The sequence below is a fragment of the Rhinoderma darwinii genome, chromosome 13 (assembly GCF_050947455.1).
Source record: "Rhinoderma darwinii isolate aRhiDar2 chromosome 13, aRhiDar2.hap1, whole genome shotgun sequence".
In the NCBI taxonomy this organism is placed as follows: Eukaryota; Metazoa; Chordata; class Amphibia; order Anura; family Rhinodermatidae; genus Rhinoderma; species Rhinoderma darwinii.
In genome coordinates, this window is record NC_134699.1 from 1,019,335 (window position 1) to 1,037,761 (window position 18,427).

At 42.3% G+C, this 18,427-nt stretch overlaps 2 long non-coding RNA genes across 2 annotated transcripts in view; one reads left to right on the plus strand and one right to left on the minus strand.

Moving 5' to 3' along the window:
* Nucleotides 1-18,427, plus strand: part of LOC142666214 (uncharacterized) — a 183,891-nt gene that overhangs the window by 11,373 nt on the left and 154,091 nt on the right. Inside the window, exon 2 of the long non-coding RNA XR_012851650.1 lies at nucleotides 2,758-2,909. This is a non-coding gene — a long non-coding RNA (uncharacterized LOC142666214). The remainder of the gene's footprint in view (nucleotides 1-2,757; nucleotides 2,910-18,427) is intronic.
* The window catches only part of LOC142666217 (uncharacterized), a 39,085-nt gene that overhangs the window by 1,922 nt on the left and 18,736 nt on the right, over nucleotides 1-18,427 (minus strand). The gene's annotated exons all lie outside the window — the stretch shown is intronic.

Consider the following 18,427-nt stretch of genomic DNA (forward strand, 5'->3'; position numbering starts at 1 on the left):
AGTGCGGACAATTAACAGGTCCAGGTCTGAGCTGACATGTGATGAGAAGACATGTTTTATAAGCCGTCTTTTGTCACTTCAAGGAGGAAGCAGCAAATCCCATAATGCATTGAGAACAGGGGTCATAGCAAAGGTCAAGTTGGTTCACAGACAGACAAACCCAATGATGAGAGGTTTTTATCGGTCGTCTAATGGCCGGGGCTTAAGAGTTTGATGATTGGCAAGTCATTTAAATAGAGATAATCCAACCAATGACAGTTTTATGGGCGGCAGCGCTGGGTTCTCATAGACGTATAATGCGCTTTTTATATAACGTGTGTTATTTATTACCGGGATAATCCTGGAAAGGTCAGGAAATGCGTTATATTTTATTCTAAATAATTCATACTTGATCAGTCGTCATGCAAGACGTTTAAGGGGAATTTATTAACGGTTTTCGACATTTCTGTAGCATTTAAAAAGAAACACATTTTAGCGCACGTCATAATTGCGCTAACATTTGCAACTTTTTATTTCTCGACCCTACTCTTCAAAGCGGCAAGAAAAATGTGCGGAAGTAGCCAGTGAGGGCCGGGGCTACCAACGTACCAACATACTATAATTGACGCCAGAAACTGCTGTAACTTATAGCGCAAATCTACAGCTAATCGTAACAGGCGTAGATGTCAACTACTGGCACAGGCAGCCAAAGGTGCGCCACATTTATACAGAAGCGTGCGCCTCCTAATATATTTGGTGCATTTTACTCCAGCGACGTCTGTATTAACATTGGTGCATGAAATGCCAGTCTAATAAATCTGCCCTTTAGTCTCCCCCTTCTGACCTTCAGGTTAACGTGTAGTTCTGAGCTGGAATCACATGTTGGATTATTAGATGCTGGATTTACGGTTTTACTGTTTCCTAAGAAGGGGTAGCCTCATCAGAGACATCCACTGTCAGAACGGAGCCACAGCGGTGATCATGTTATCGCTGAGGCTCTGCCATCCCTGGCTGATTTTGCTGGGGGAAACAAGAGAGCGGCTCATCCCCCAGAGCAACAAAGGATCGAGGATGTTGAAATGCAACATGTCCAAACCTTCTTTTCCCTGACATCTACTGTCCGGGTGAGGCTCCTATATACATTATAGTCCACTGGACCAGCCAAAAATGTCGGGTATGGCCTGTTTCTATGTAATCTGTAAGGGGGTTTTACACGGGGCGATTATCGGGCAGATCATTAGTTCATATGACGCTCGTTGTCGATAATTGGTGTAAACAGGGGAGCGATCTGCAGAGGAACGAGGAAACGCCGGATCATCTGCCGGTCGTATCGTTTTATAAAAGTGACATATTCTGGTTGTCGGCAGCGCATCCTGTTGTGTAAACAGGAGACGCGCTGCCGACATGGCAATAATGTACGGGGACGAGGGATCATAGTAACGAGCGGTCGTCCCCATCCAGAGCTCCGTGTGACAGGAGCAAACGAGCGCCGATCAACAAGATGTCTCATTGATCGGCGCTCGCTGAACCGGCCGAATGTCAGCAGGTGTTTAAGGCCCTTTAGTAGTAACTTGCAAGCCCCTAAAAATGAGTGTCTGGGCCCCCGAGTTATCAGCTGTTATCATTGAGTCTAATGGCTCCAGGTAATACTAGTGCACTGTGTCACGCCTTGTGCAGGGCCTGAGGGGTTGGTGCGTGACTCAGGGATTCAAAGAACACTAAGTGGAGGAATCGTGCTCCGGCCCGGCACCAATAGAAATCAATGGTTCTCCAAAGCAAGTCCTGCTGGATCAGGGGAGCCCTCTATTACTAAACTCTTTAAAGATGCCACCAAAGAAGATATTTTGATATTAAAAAGTTCTTTTTTTACTACTATGACTTCTTTATGGTTTTTTAGCTGCTTCTAACCAGAGGCCGCGGTCTCCTCCAGTTTCCTGCAGAGTTTAAATCGATGTAAAACACATGACAGGGTGAAAGAACATCAGCGCTGACATAACGCCAGGGTCATATTTTATATTACAGACATGGAGAAAATGCCGTGTAAATCTTCATCATACCGAATCTAAATCACAATAAATTGTAACACATGTAGTGAACCACATCCAGCCAGGCCGGGGTCTGCTCAAGGGCGTAGCCTCTCCAAATTCTCCAAAGTACTTTATAATTTCCACATTAAAGGATTTGCTTGTAATCATTTTCTTGTCATACCCTGAATTTTACATCTTGGAAGAGGCAAAATGATAGTAATAAAAGCGCAGCACATTCTATTGTATCTCCATTTCCACATCGCTCATATCGGCCATTGAAAGAAAATCGCAGCGTCCAACAACAATTAACAACCTCCCAATATAATGTTAAGTAACTTTGCAAAGGCTGTGCTTGCACCAGTCATGTCTCCAATCACCTCCAAAGCTGCATTCACAATTCTGATCATTTCCTGTTACCAGAGAGCAATGCATTGTGGGTGATCAGATTGTCAGGTCCGTATATCAGGGAAGCTCCTTTGGAGCTGAACTTTTAGGTTACATTTGTAACTGTCAGGTGAACTTGAACCATTATCTGCTTCCAAAGAGAACCCTCAGAATAAAAAATATGCATGTGTGAAAAAGACAAATGGAAAATGAAAGAAGTGACCTGATTGGTTTCCATGGACAACTGCTCCACTGTTTTTTGCACCAGTTTTGATACATCTCCCTCAAAGTGGTTACGAAAAAAAACTGGAATGAGACAAGTTATTACTTTACTTATAACATTTCTCCTGTATTTTTATTTTTTCAGGTCCATTTCTCTCCCGGCACCAGAATGAGCTGCCAGCACCAGATCTGCACGGCCCTGTGTGATCTTCATACATCACCTCCGTCCTGCAGCGCTGAGAGGAGCTTCAAGGATCAAACTGACGTCTGGAGAGGATTGCAGCATGTGAAGAAATGGTAAAAATATTCATAGGAAATTAAAGAAGGGCAGGAATGTCGCGTGTGTGACGTATGAGGCCAGAGTTGTCTATAGGGCTTGTCCACACGTAACGGAATTGCAGCGGAAAATTTCTCCAGCAATGCCGCAGAAAGAAGCAGAAATTCCGCTGCGCAAAAAACGCACCATTTCCTGCGTTTTTCACTACAGAACGTGGTGCGTATTTTGCTGCGTTTTTCACTACAGAACACGGTGCAGATTTTGCTGCATTTTTCTCAATGCTGGGAGATGGTGACATCTCCTCTGAAAAATGCAGCAATTCAGTCACTGCCCGCAGCAGGAATTGACACGCTGCGTTACAAAAAATACGCACCGCAGGGGAATTTGTGGTCAAAAGATTTGTTACGTCTCACCCACTTTGCTGCTACTGTATTCTGCGTATTTTCCGTCCGTAATTCCGCTGCATGTGGACGAACCCTTAGTCTTCAATAGTATTTCTTCTCAGCTCGACTTATTACTTAAGCATATGAAAGCGCAGTCTGAAAATAAACACAGGGAGATTCATTAAGACTGGCGTTTCATTCAGATCACTCGTGTAAGATGTGCATCTTAGTAAATTAGGCGCATCTCTGGCTATAATTGGGCCTGAAAGGTAAATCTGCGCCAGCTATGATCTAGCGTACATTTCTGCTATAATATTGCTAGTTTCCAACATAAATTATATTACATTTGTCGGCCAGGTCCGCTTTTGCTAAGCATCGCCACCACGTTTTTCAGTGTGCTTATTAACTACCCCCTTTTTCAACCTTTCCTGTAATGTAATGTTCCTGGTCTGTGAGTTATTGTGTGGAACATTCATTATAAATATACAGTATTTCAACCTATGCAAAAATATTTAAGAAGGGTAAAAAGGTGGAACTGAGTAACTACCGTCCAGTGGGTTTGACATCTGTGGTATGTAAAGTATTTGAGGGTATTCTAAGAGATGAACTACAATAGTACATAGCAGAGAAAAGTCTAATAACTGGTTACCAGCATGGATTCATGAAAAACAGCTCGTGCCCAACCAACATGCTCGGGTTCTATGAGGAGGTAAGTGCAAATCTGGATGTTGGTCATGCTGCTGATGTGATTTACTTGGATATTGCAAAAGTATTTGATACTCAACCACACAACAGTCTTGTTCTGAAGCTACAGACACGGGGACTGGAGGACCATGTATGCAAGTGGGTAAGGAATTGGTTAAGGGACAGGAAACAAAGTCGTTATAAATGGAACTTACTGAAAATGGGTTGAAGTCAGCAACGGGGACCACAAGGATCTGTACTGGGAGCAACGGGGACCACAAGGATCTGTACTGGGAGCAGCAGGGACCACAAGGATCGGTGTTAGGCCCAATTATTTTTAATCTCATTAATAATGACCTTGTGGATGGGATTGACTCCAAGGTGTCAGTTTTTGCTGACGATACAAAACTTTGTAGGATACTTAACTCAACTTGACTATAAAATATTACTGAAACACCTAGATAAGCTGGCGACAGGGGCAAAAGCATGGCAGATGAAATTTAATGTTGATAAATGTGAAGTAATGCACTTAGGACGCAATAATAGCATTAATTCATATACATTAATTGGAATAAAACTGGGGATAACGGAACAGGAGAAGGACCTGAGTATTCTGGTAACAAATAAGCTAAGGAGCAGCACTCAATGTCAGGCAGCAGTTGCAAAAGCAAATAGGTTTTTAGGGTGTATAAATAAGATAAAAAACAGTGATTCAAATGTAATATTCCCCCTCCATAAATCCCTTGTACGGCCACATCTAGAATATGGAATTCAGTTTTGGGCTCCACATTGTAAAACGGATATAGCAGAACTGGAAAGGGTTCAAAGGCGGCAACGAGATTATTAAATGGGATGGGAGGTGTCGCTTACAATGAAAGGCTGGAAAATTTGGCTTGTTCAGCTAGGAAAAAAGACGTCATAGAGGACATGTTATTAATATGTATAAGTATATGTGAGGTCAATACAGGGAACCAGCACATGATCCGTTCCTTCCAAGGACTCTACAAAGGACCAGGGGACATTGCGTGTGGAAGAAAGACGCTTCAGATATTAATATAGGAAGGGATTCTTTACAGTAAGAGCAGTCAAGCTATGGAAAGCCCGACCCCAAGAGGTAGTGATGGCAGATACTATGTCAGCGTTTACAAAAAGGCGAGATGATTATTTACTAACGAATGACATTGAGGGTTATAGTTAATCAAGCAATGAATGATGGGTAACTGATTGAGAAAGGTTGAACCTGATGGACCGGTGTAATTTTTCAACCTATGTATTATGATGATCTACAGGCTTATTTTGAACCACCAGCATTGTTTTTACGCATTTTTCGCTGTGTTATTTGCCCGCAGCCCTTGAATTTAATGCAAGGACCGCAAGCAATAAACCCTCAGAAACGAGTGCCGCAGGATTTTTCTGCCTCCCATTAATTTCAATTGGATGTCAGAGGCGAAAACCGCAGAAAGCAAGAACATGCAGTTTTTTTCCCGCAAACAGCCAAGAGCCACCAGGGAAGAAAATCGCCTCTGCCTCCCATTGAAATCAGTGGGGGATGATTTCAGACGTTATTTGGCGCTGACTCCGACGTGGTTTCCATGTCAAAATCGGCGCCGAAAAAACTCAGTGTGAACGGACACTTATACTTCACCTGACGACGACCGAAAAATCCAATACGGCAGATAGTTCATGTCACAAAAAGTGCCGACAGTCGGCAGAAAATGGTCTAAATAGGCCATCCAAAATCTCTAGTATATGGGCAGATTTAGGGTATGTTCACACACACTAATTACGTCCGTAATTGACGGACGTATTTCGGCCATAAGTACCGGACCGAACACACTGCAGGGAGCCGGGCTCCTAGCATCATACTTATGTACGATGCTAGGAGTCCCTGCCTCGCTGCAGGACAACTGTCACGTACTGTAATCATGTTTTCAGTACGGGACAGTTGTCCTGCAGCGAGGCAGGGACTCCTAGCATCGTACATAACTATGATGCTAGGAGCCCGGCTCCCTGCACTGAGTTCGGTCCACTACTTGCGGCCGAAATACGTCCGTCAATTACGGACGTAATTAGTGTGTGTGCACATACCCTTACAGTTCAACTGTGGAAAAAGAAAAAAGAACGGCGCCACATAGTGCAAAATAAATGTTCATAGACAATGTGAGAGACAAGGAAGCAAGGCACAATACTGGTAAAAAGAGTCATCGGCTGCAGCCAGGTCCAATCCGGTAAACCACGGAGGTTACCGCAATTACATGAGATAAGTATTCAGAAAATAGTCTATATATATATATGGGTGCTATTACATATAGATTGTGGACCTATATTGAGGCGCTGCTGTATTACAAAGAGAATTGGCAGATCATTTTAAAATAGGTAGGTTCAATGATATTCAGGCTACACGTTTCGACGTAGAACTAACGTCTTCAACAGGCCAATAATGCCAATAAAGATTTACAGTTCGGACTCTTTGTGAAGGGGACATCTACATTCCTTTCCTGCCTAAAAACTGCACTGTGTGAATAAGCACTTGAATGGTTTTTGTTTTGCCACTGAATGGTTTGTCTGATAAATGGGCAGGTATATGTGTACTTGTCTGCTGCATTTAGGCTTTGTTCACATGGCACAGTCAAATCACGGCTAATTACTGCAAATACCACAAAACTGCAGCAAAATGCCCCTACACTTTGCCACGATATATGTCAGTGATAAACCGCCACTTCACCGCACTGTCTGAATATACCCTAAGGTGCCGGTACACAATGCGGCCAAATTGCCGATGTTTCGTGATGTCTTTTTTTTGCCGTGCAGCAAGTACAGGTGAAGCATGTGTGTTTTTTCTGTGTGCTTTGTCTGTACTTGCCGCACGGTTGAAAACCAGATTAAAAAAGCTCTGTAGTTTGCGGTAAAACCACAAGCAGTTTTCCTGCATTGCCCTCAGCCGTGTGGCAGTGCCCGGGCGTGTACGCGCATCCTGAAGCAGAATCACTTCTATCGGCTAATAACATTGCAGCGTCCGGCTGTCCAGCAACTTCATCCGCACCATAATCTGTTCTCACAAACGAGTTCTTCATTATGGGAGTTTATAGACTTGTACTATATACACGGCACACATAGAGTGAGTGTCGGGGGGGGGGGGGGGATATATAAGTCTCCTACCTCTTTTTCTCTCCCATTAATAATTTGTAGACTATGCTCTCAAGCTGACACTCAGTTCTTCCGCTGGTCAATACCCAGTGTCAGACGGGTTTCCTTGTGCCCAGCAGAGAAAATCTTTCACTCTTCTAAGTTGGCTCCTATTGGGGTTGTCTTCTGAGGCCCTGTTGTATTGGGGGCCCATAATTGATCTTCCGGTGGACTGGTTCAGCCATGGGTCCACATAGCAGAGATCCGGCGCCGGCTTTTGTCATTGGAACGATCTACTCTCAGATTCTCCCTTAAATTAGGTCATGAGGAAAAACAAGAGATTCCCATAAATCTTTACTCCTTCTGCTTCCCAGAATGAAATGTTAAATACTTTTGTGTCAAAAAAGACAAAAGTATAGACGGTATGATACCTTTATTGGCTAACCATAAAAGTTCTATCTGCGGCTTTCAGAGCACAGAGGCCCCTTCTTCAGGCAGTTTACAAATGAATGACTTAGAAAAAAGCACAATAGAACTTTTATGGTTAGCCAATAAAGGTATCAGACCGTCTATACTTGTGTCTTTTTTGACACAAAAGTATTTAACATTTCATATTGTCTCTGGCTAACACGGTACTACACTATTTTTTACTGTGCTTTGCTTCCCAGAACAAATGTTTTTCAGCAAACCATTTGAGCTTCATCAATCTTTGGGGGGAAACGACTAACATTTGCTAATGGTTTGAAGTAAAGTAAAAATCGCAGAGGAGACCTATTTAACCCCTTCGTTACCAGGAGGATCACAATTCCCACAGCTCTGGCTTAACAATCTACTGTTTACGGTTATATGATGACACGACTATTGCCATTGTATCTCCTGTATTACAAGTGGTCATGTTTCAGCTGAGGACCCACGTCGTGGCTTTGTCAATTTATTTGCCATAATTTTCGCCTAATCGTTGAAAATAAACATCACGGTTTTGCAAAACTGCCGTATTTTTTGCTCGGTTTTGCAAAAATATCAAAACTGTGAGTTCACCTTTACCATAAAACTGCAGTTCCCCCGGACAACTTCTAAGGTGAAGGGGCCTCGTCCCGTATTCTGTTAATGAATCATTGTGTCATGATAAGTTCTGCAACTTTCTAATACACTTCGCATTTCATTTTTTCACTATTGTCAAGATCTCTGCTTGCTGAAGACTTTCTTCACTTTCAAATTCAATGTATCTCTGCACCACATGTTCCATTCTAAGATAATAAAGGTTGAGGCCCTCAGCTGCATAAGATTTATATTCATTGTATATTTCTTCATTGTGTCCAGCATGATCGGTCATTGCATCTCTGCACACTTACTGACTATACTGCTCTTATGTTGAAGGGGAATACGGGAGACCTGAGGACCAGGGGGAAATTAAACCTCTGTAAGGGGAAATTTACATGACCTCCCATTTTCGTAATTGCGTCAAGACCACAACATTTTACGAAAATCGTGGCAATAAATCAAACATGAAAAAGGGTCTCCAGTAAATAAAGTTTTACACATTTCTTCCAAACCAGTGTTCTGCTGAGCCTTGTACTGACGGCATTGTGTCCACTACCATAGTGCCTGTCTCCACGGCCTCGCGTGAAGTCTTAATCATGAAGACAGACGGATCCCCAGGTGATCGGCCAGTTATACGGCTGCATTTCCTTTCATAACTCCCTAAGTTTTTGTTTTTCTTTTACGCTGTTCATTTATAGTCTGAAAAATGAAGATCAGGTCGAAAGAGCAAAGTGTTGTCCCTAAGGGGGTAAAGAATAGGCTGAAGGTATACTCTGCACCAACCTCATCTTTACAAGAGGCTGACCTCTGACCTAGGACCCTCCACTCATCCTGAAGCTCATACTTCAAGGTTTAGTGTGCGCCCCCCCCCCTCACAAAGAATAATATGTGCGAGGAGTTCAGGGCTGATTTATTTTCTAGTCTTTTACGACTAAATTACAAATTGCCCCAACTGTTGCCTCTAGTGCATTCCCAAGTGGTGTGCGGCTGATGCCGACATAAATCAGGGAGTAGCTGCTCTGCCATGGATGATCACACAGAGCTGTTACTGTGTTTATATGGAGTTATCTTTCATGTACATATATTATATCACGCATCATTAAAGGGGATCTCCGTCTGACCCTGACAATATTAGGGTATGCTATGACCATCATGTTACTCTCAGGAAACAGAAGCTGATCAGATAAGCCTTCACTCGTTGGGAGACAAAAATTAAAAGGGTTTTTATGGCTGTGTTGATAAAGCTTAGAGGGGTGTCCCAGGAATTTTAATAAGAGTAGGCCATCAGTGTGTGATTGGTGGAAGTCCCACTCCCCATGATAAGCAGAACAAAGGGACTGTGCCTGGTACTGCAGCTCATCCCAAGCTCAGCCCCATTTACTTGAATGAAACTGATACAGCTGGCACTGTTATAGGGTGGCGTTATATAGCCATTAATATGACTGGACTTGTTATATAGCCACTAATATGACTGGACTTGTTATATAGGGACTGATATGACTGATTGTATTATATGGGCACTAATATGACTGGTAGTATTATATGGGCACGAGTATAACTGGTAGTATTATATGGGCTGTAATATGACTGATTGTATTATATGGGCACTAATATGACTGGTAGTATTATATGGGCACGAGTATAACTGGTAGTATTATATGGGCTGTAATATGACTGATTGTATTATATGGGCACTAATATGACTGGTAGTATTATATGGGAACGAGTATAACTGGTAGTATTATATGGGCTGTAATATAACTGGTAGTATTGTATGGGCTGTAATATGACTGGTAGTATTATATGGGCTGTAATATGACTGGTAGTATTATATGGGCTTTAATATAACTGGTAGTATTATATAGGCTGTAATATGACTGGTAGTATTATATGGGCTGTAATATAACTGGTAGTATTGTATGGGCTGTAATATGACTGGTAGTATTATATGGGCTGTAATATAACTGGTAGTATTGTATGGGCTGTAATATGACTGGTAGTATTATATAGGCTGTAATATAACTGGTAGTATTATATGGGCTGTAATATAACTGGTAGTATTGTATGGGCTGTAATATGACTGGTAGTATTATATGAGCTGTAATATAACTGGTAGTATTGTATGGGCTGTAATATAACTGGTAGTATTATATGAGCTGTAATATGACTGGTAGTATTGTATGGGCTGTAATATAACTGGTAGTATTATATGGGCTGTAATATGACTGGTAGTATTATATGGGCTGTAATATGACTGGTAGTATTATATGAGCTGTAATATAACTGGTAGTATTGTATGGGCTGTAATATAACTGGTAGTATTATATGGGCTGTAATATGACTGGTAGTATTATATGGGCTGTAATATAACTGGTAGTATTGTATGGGCTGTAATATAACTGGTAGTATTATATGGGCTGTAATATAACTGGTAGTATTGTATGGGCTGTAATATGACTGGTAGTATTATATGAGCTGTAATATGACTGGTAGTATTGTATGGGCTGTAATATGACTGGTAGTATTATATAGGCTGTAATATAACTGGTAGTATTATATGGGCTGTAATATAACTGGTAGTATTGTATGGGCTGTAATATGACTGGTAGTATTATATGAGCTGTAATATAACTGGTAGTATTGTATGGGCTGTAATATGACTGGTAGTATTATATGGGCTGTAATATGACTGGTAGTATTATATGGGAACGAGTATAACTGGTAGTATTATATGGGCTGTAATATAACTGGTAGTATTGTATGGGCTGTAATATGACTGGTAGTATTATATGGGCTGTAATATGACTGGTAGTATTATATGGGCTGTAATATAACTGGTAGTATTATATAGGCTGTAATATGACTGGTAGTATTATATGGGCTGTAATATGACTGGTAGTATTATATGGGCTGTAATATAACTGGTAGTATTGTATGGGCTGTAATATGACTGGTAGTATTATATAGGCTGTAATATAACTGGTAGTATTATATGGGCTGTAATATAACTGGTAGTATTGTATGGGCTGTAATATGACTGGTAGTATTATATGGGCTGTAATATAACTGGTAGTATTGTATGGGCTGTAATATAACTGGTAGTATTATATGGGCTGTAATATGACTGGTAGTATTATATGGGCTGTAATATAACTGGTAGTATTATATGGGCTGTAATATAACTGGTAGTATTATATGGGCTGTAATATAACTGGTAGTATTGTATGGGCTGTAATATGACTGGTAGTATTATATGAGCTGTAATATGACTGGTAGTATTATATGGGCTGTAATATAACTGGTAGTATTATATGGGCTGTAATATGACTGGTAGTATTGTATGGGCTGTAATATAACTGGTAGTATTATATAGGCTGTAATATGACTGGTAGTATTATATGGGCTGTAATATGACTGGTAGTATTATATGGGCTGTAATATAACTGGTAGTATTGTATGGGCTGTAATATGACTGGTAGTATTATATAGGCTGTAATATAACTGGTAGTATTATATGGGCTGTAATATAACTGGTAGTATTGTATGGGCTGTAATATGACTGGTAGTATTATATGAGCTGTAATATAACTGGTAGTATTGTATGGGCTGTAATATGACTGGTAGTATTATATGGGCTGTAATATAACTGGTAGTATTGTATGGGCTGTAATATAACTGGTAGTATTATATGAGCTGTAATATAACTGGTAGTATTGTATGGGCTGTAATATGACTGGTAGTATTATATGGGCTGTAATATGACTGGTAGTATTATATGGGCTGTAATATGACTGGTAGTATTATATGAGCTGTAATATGACTGGTAGTATTATATGGGCTGTAATATGACTGGTAGTATTATATGGGCTGTAATATGACTGGTAGTATTGTATGGGCTGTAATATAACTGGTAGTATTATATAGGCTGTAATATGACTGGTAGTATTATATGGGCTGTAATATAACTGGTAGTATTATATGGGCTGTAATATGACTGGTAGTATTGTATGGGCTGTAATATAACTGGTAGTATTGTATGGGCTGTAATATGACTGGTAGTATTATATGAGCTGTAATATAACTGGTAGTATTGTATGGGCTGTAATATAACTGGTAGTATTATATGGGCTGTAATATGACTGGTAGTATTATATGGGCTGTAATATAACTGGTAATATTATATGGGCTGTAATATGACTGGTAGTATTATATGAGCTGTAATATGACTGGTAGTATTATATGGGCTGTAATATGACTGGTAGTATTGTATGGGCTGTAATATGACTGGTAGTATTATATGGGCTGTAATATGACTGGTAGTATTATATGAGCTGTAATATGACTGGTAGTATTATATGGGCTGTAATATGACTGGTAGTATTATATGGGCTGTAATATGACTGGTAGTATTATATGGGCTGTAATATGACTGGTAGTATTATATGGGCTGTAATATAACTGGTAGTATTGTATGGGCTGTAATATGACTGGTAGTATTATATGGGCTGTAATATAACTGGTAGTATTATATGGGCTGTAATATGACTGGTAGTATTATATGGGCTGTAATATGACTGGTAGTATTATATGGGCTGTAATATAACTGGTAGTATTGTATGGGCTGTAATATGACTGGTAGTATTATATGAGCTGTAATATGACTGGTAGTATTATATGGGCTGTAATATGACTGGTAGTATTATATGGGCTGTAATATAACTGGTAGTATTGTATGGCCTGTAATATGACTGGTAGTATTATTTGAGCTGTAATATGACTGGTAGTATTATATGGGCTGTAATATGACTGGTAGTATTATATGGGCTGTAATATAACTGGTAGTATTATATGGGCTGTAATATGACTGGTAGTATTATATGGGCTGTAATATGACTGGTAGTATTATATGGGCTGTAATATAACTGGTAGTATTGTATGGGCTGTAATATGACTGGTAGTATTATATAGGCTGTATTATAACTGGTAGTATTATATGGGCTGTAATATAACTGGTAGTATTGTATGGGCTGTAATATGACTGGTAGTATTATATGAGCTGTAATATGACTGGTAGTATTGTATGGGCTGTAATATGACTGGTAGTATTATATGGGCTGTAATATGACTGGTAGTATTATATGGGCTGTAATATAACTGGTAGTATTGTATGGGCTGTAATATGACTGGTAGTATTATATGAGCTGTAATATGACTGGTAGTATTATATGGGCTGTAATATGACTGGTAGTATTGTATGGGCTGTAATATAACTGGTAGTATTATATGGGCTGTAATATAACTGGTAGTATTATATGGGCTGTAATATGACTGGTAGTATTATATGGGCTGTAATATAACTGGTAGTATTATATGGGCTGTAATATAACTGGTAGTATTATATGGGCTGTAATATAACTGGTAGTATTATATGGGCTGTGATATGACTGGTAGAATTATATGGGCTGTAATATAACTGGTAGTATTATATGGGCTGTAATATGACTGGTAGTATTATATGGGCTGTAATATAACTGGTAGTATTATATGGGCTGTAATATAACTGGTAGTATTATATGGGCACTAATATAACTGGTAGTATTATATGGGCACTAATATAACTGGTAGTATTATATGGGCTGTAATATAACTGGTAGTATTATATGGGCTGTAATATAACTGGTAGTATTATATGGGCTGTAATATAACTGGTAGTATTGTATGGGCTGTAATATGACTGGTAGTATTATATGGGCTGTAATATAACTGGTAGTATTGTATGGGCTGTAATATGACTGGTAGTATTGTATGGGCTGTAATATCACTGGTAGTATTGTATGGGCTGTAATATGACTGGTAGTATTATATGGGTTGTAATATAACTGGTAGTATTATATGGGCTGTAATATGACTGGTAGAATTATATGGGCTGTAATATGACTGGTAGTATTATATGGGCTGTAATATGACTGGTAGAATTATATGGACACTCTCTCCGATATAACTGGTGATATTATGTTAGTGGGGGATAGTGCAGCACTTTTAGATTAGTTTGCTTTGGAAAAAAACACAATAAAGCTGTAATGACAGGGGGGTAGGGAAACAGACAGTGAGCCCTAATCTACCCACCACTCAGTCCCTGCCTACTTGCAACGACCCGCCCTAGGCGACGGGGTACAACTGGGCGACGGTCCCTACGCTCAGTAGGTGCACGACAGACAAACGGACAAGGGGACACAAGCAAAGGGAAATGGGGCCGTTGCCCACGGCAACACCGTGAGCAACAAGAGAGGTGAACGAGCCGAGTCAAACTAGGAATGTACGAGGTACCAAACGCAGAGCAGGAGAGTAGTCAGAAAGCCGGGGTCAGTATGAAGCAAGGTCAAATAGCTAGGAGCTGCAGCAAGGCCAGGAAACCACACGAGAAGAATCACAAGCAAAGGAGGAACAGGAAAGGCAGGTATAAATAGACAGAGGGCGGTAATCAGTGATAGGCTCTCCCACTCCTAAGCCTGCCACCCTGAGTGGTGGAAGATGGAGTCAGTCTCAGAGACATAGAACCTAGGTGCAGACTGATTACCCATGGGCGTATACACAGAAGTGCCTGGCAGATCCTTTACAGTACCCCCCGTTTTATGAGGGGCCACCGGACCCTTTCTAAGTGGACCTGGTTTATTGGGGATACGAAGGTGGAACTTCCTGACCCATACTGACAGCGTGACCATCCCGGGCGGGTACCCAAGTCCTCTCCTCAGGCCCGTATCCTCTCCAATGGACCAGGTACTGGAGGGAGCCTTGGACCATCTTGCTGTCCACAATCTTGGCCACCTCGAATTCCACCCCCTCAGGGTTGAGAACGGGAACAGGAGGTTTCCTCGAGGGAGCCCAGGACGGGGAGCAGCGTTTAAGGAGGGAGGCATGAAACACGTCGTGTATACGAAAAGATGGGGGCAACTCCAGTCGGAAGGAGACAGGATTGAGGACTTCGATGACCTTATACGGCCCTATAAACCGGGGAGCAAACTTCTTGGACGGGACCTTAAGTCGCAAGTTCTTAGATGATAACCACACCAGATCCCCGACCATAAACAAGGGGTTAGCAGAACGTCTTCTATCAGCCTGAGTTTTTTGTATACTCTGGGATGCCTCTAGGTTCTTCTGAACCTGGGCCCAGACTGTGCACAGTTCCCGATGAACGACCTCTACCTCGGGATTGTTGGAACTACCAGGTGAAACGGAGGAGAACCGTGGATTAAACCCAAAATTACAGAAAAAGGGGGAGACCCCTGACGAGTTACTGACCCGGTTATTAAGGGAAAATTCGGCGAGAGGAATGAATGAGACCCAATCATATTGACAGTCAGAGATAAAACACCTTAAATATTGTTCTAGAGACTGATTAGTCCTCTCAGTTTGGCCATTAGTTTCAGGATGGAAAGCAGAGGAGAAGGACAGATCAATGTCCAACTTCTTACAGAAGGCTCTCCAAAACAATGAAACAAATTGTACCCCTCTGTCCGAAACAATATTGACAGGGACCCCATGGAGACGCAGGATGTGTTTGACAAACAAGGTAGCTAACGTCTTAGCATTGGGTAGTTTCTTGAGGGGCACAAAGTGGCACATCTTACTGAAGCGGTCTATTACCACCCACACCACCGACTTGCCTTGAGATGGAGGCAAATCTGTGATAAAATCCAGGGAGATATGGGTCCAAGGTCTCTGGGGAATGGGCAAAGAACGTAGTAAGCCCGCTGGTCGGGACCTGGGAGTCTTGGACCTGGCACAAACCTCACAAGCGGCGACGTAGGCCTTAACGTCTTTAGGCAACCCAGGCCACCAATAGTTTCTGGCAATGAGGTGTTTGGTACCCAGGATGCCTGGATGACCAGATAGTGCGGAGTCATGATTTTCCCTAAGTACCCTTAGCCGGAATTGCAGGGGAACAAACAGCTTGTTCTCAGGAAGGTTCCCGGGAGCTGAACCTTGATCAGCCGCAATTTCAGAGACTAAATCAGAATCAATAGAAGAAACGACTATACCAGGAGGCAAAATTCAAGCAGGATCTTCCTCCGAAGGAGGGCTGGCCATGAAGCTACGCGACAGTGCATCGGCCTTAATATTTTTAGACCCAGCCCTATAGGTAACCAAAAAGTTGAATCTGGTAAAAAATAGCGCCCATCGAGCTTGTCTCGGGTTTAGCCTCCGGGCAGATTCTAGGAGAACCAGATTCTTGTGGTCGGTAAGGACCGTTACCTGGTGCCTAGCCCCCTCCAGGAAGTGGCGCCACTCTTCAAATGCCCATTTAATGGCTAAGAGTTCGCGGTTGCCAATATCATAGTTACTCTCAGTGGGCGAAAACTTCCTGGAGAAGTAGGCACAGGGACGGAGATGGGTGAGGGACCTGGTACCCTGGGACAAGACAGCCCCCACTCCCACCTCGGATGCGTCAACCTCCACGATAAATGGCTCAATTTAGTTGGGCTGGACCAGCACCGGGGCCGAGATAAAGCACTTCTTAAGGACCTCAAAAGCCTGGACAGCCTCAGGAGGCCAGTGGAGGAGATCAGCACCTTTGCGAGTGAGGTCCGTAAGAGGCTTAGCGATGACCGAGAAGTTAGCAATAAATCTCCTGTAATAATTAGCGAACCCCAAGAAACACTGTAACGCCTTCAGGGAGGCAGGTTGCACCCATTCCGCCACAGCCTGGACCTTGGCGGGGTCCATGCGGAATTCATGAGGAGTGAGGATTTGACCCAAAAATGGTATCTCTTGCACCCCAAACACACATTTTTCGGTCTTAGCAAACAGTTTGTTTTCCCAAAGGGCCTGGAGCACCTTCCTGACATGCTCAATGTGGGAGGACCAGTCCTTGGAAAACACAATATGTCATCAAGGTACACTACAAGAAATACCCCCAGGTAATCTCTTAAAATCTCATTTATGAAATTCTGGAAGACCGCAGGGGCATTACACAACCCAAAGGACATGACGAGGTATTCGAAATGACCTTCGGGCGTGTTAAATGCAGTCTTCCACTCATCCCCCTCTTTGATGCGGATAAGGTTATACGCCCCCCGTAGATCAAACTTAGAAAACCATTGGGCCCCCTGGACTTGATTAAAGAGATCAGGAATCAAAGGAAGGGGATACTGGTTCCTTACAGTGACCTTATTCAAGTTACGGTAGTCAATGCATGGCCTAAGACCACCATCCTTCTTCCCTACGAAGAAGAAGCCAGCACCTACCGGAGAAGTAGAGGGGCGAATGTAATCCTTGGCCAGGCATTCCTGGATATACTCTCTCATGGCTTCACGTTCGGGACAAGAAAGGTTAAATATCCTACCCTTAGGGAGCTTAGCTCCTGGTACCAAATCGATAGCGCAATCGTATTCTCTATGAGGAGGTAACACTTCGGAGGCCCCCTTAGAGAAAACATCGGCGAAGTCCTGAAAAACTCAGGTAGCGTGTTCATCTCCTCAGGGGGAGAAATAGAATTAACAGAAAAACATGACGTCAAGCATTCATTACCCCATTTGGTTAGCTCCCCAGTATTCCAGTCAAACGTGGGATTATGCAACTGCAACCAGGGAAGGCCTAAAACCAAATCGTACGATAATCCCTGCATCAACAGTACAAAGCACTGCTCCAAATGCATGGAGCCAACAAGGAGTTCGAAAACAGGGGTATGCTGTGTAAAATAACCATTATCAAGAGGAGTGGAGTCGATACCCACTACCGGGACAGGTTTAAGCAAATCAATCAAAGGCATAGCTAGAGACATAGCAAATTCCACAGACATGATATTAGCAGAAGACCCTGAATCCACGAAGGCACTGCCGGTAGCAGACCTACCACCAAAAGAGACCTGAAAGGGAAGCAAGATTTTATTACGTTTCATATTTACGGGAAATACCTGTGCGCCCAAGTGACCTCCCCGATGATCACTTAGGCGCGGAAGTTTTCCGGCTGCTTATTCTTACGCCTAGGACAGGTGTTCACTTGATGTTTGTCATCCCCACAATAGAAGCAGAGACCATTCTTCCTGCGGAACTCTCTACGTTGACGGGGGGACACGGAGGCCCCAAGTTGCATAGGTATCTCCGAGTCTTCCGTGGAAGAGCGAAGCAACGGGACCTCGGGAGGCATCATGGGGGAGTCAGAGGGGAAAACACAAAAACGTTCAAGTTGTCGTTCCCTGAGACGTCGGTCAAGTCGTACCGCTAAAGCCATAACCTGGTCTAAGGAGTCAGAACAGCGATAGCTAACTAGCAGGTCTTTCAGGCGGTTCGACAGACCCAACCTAA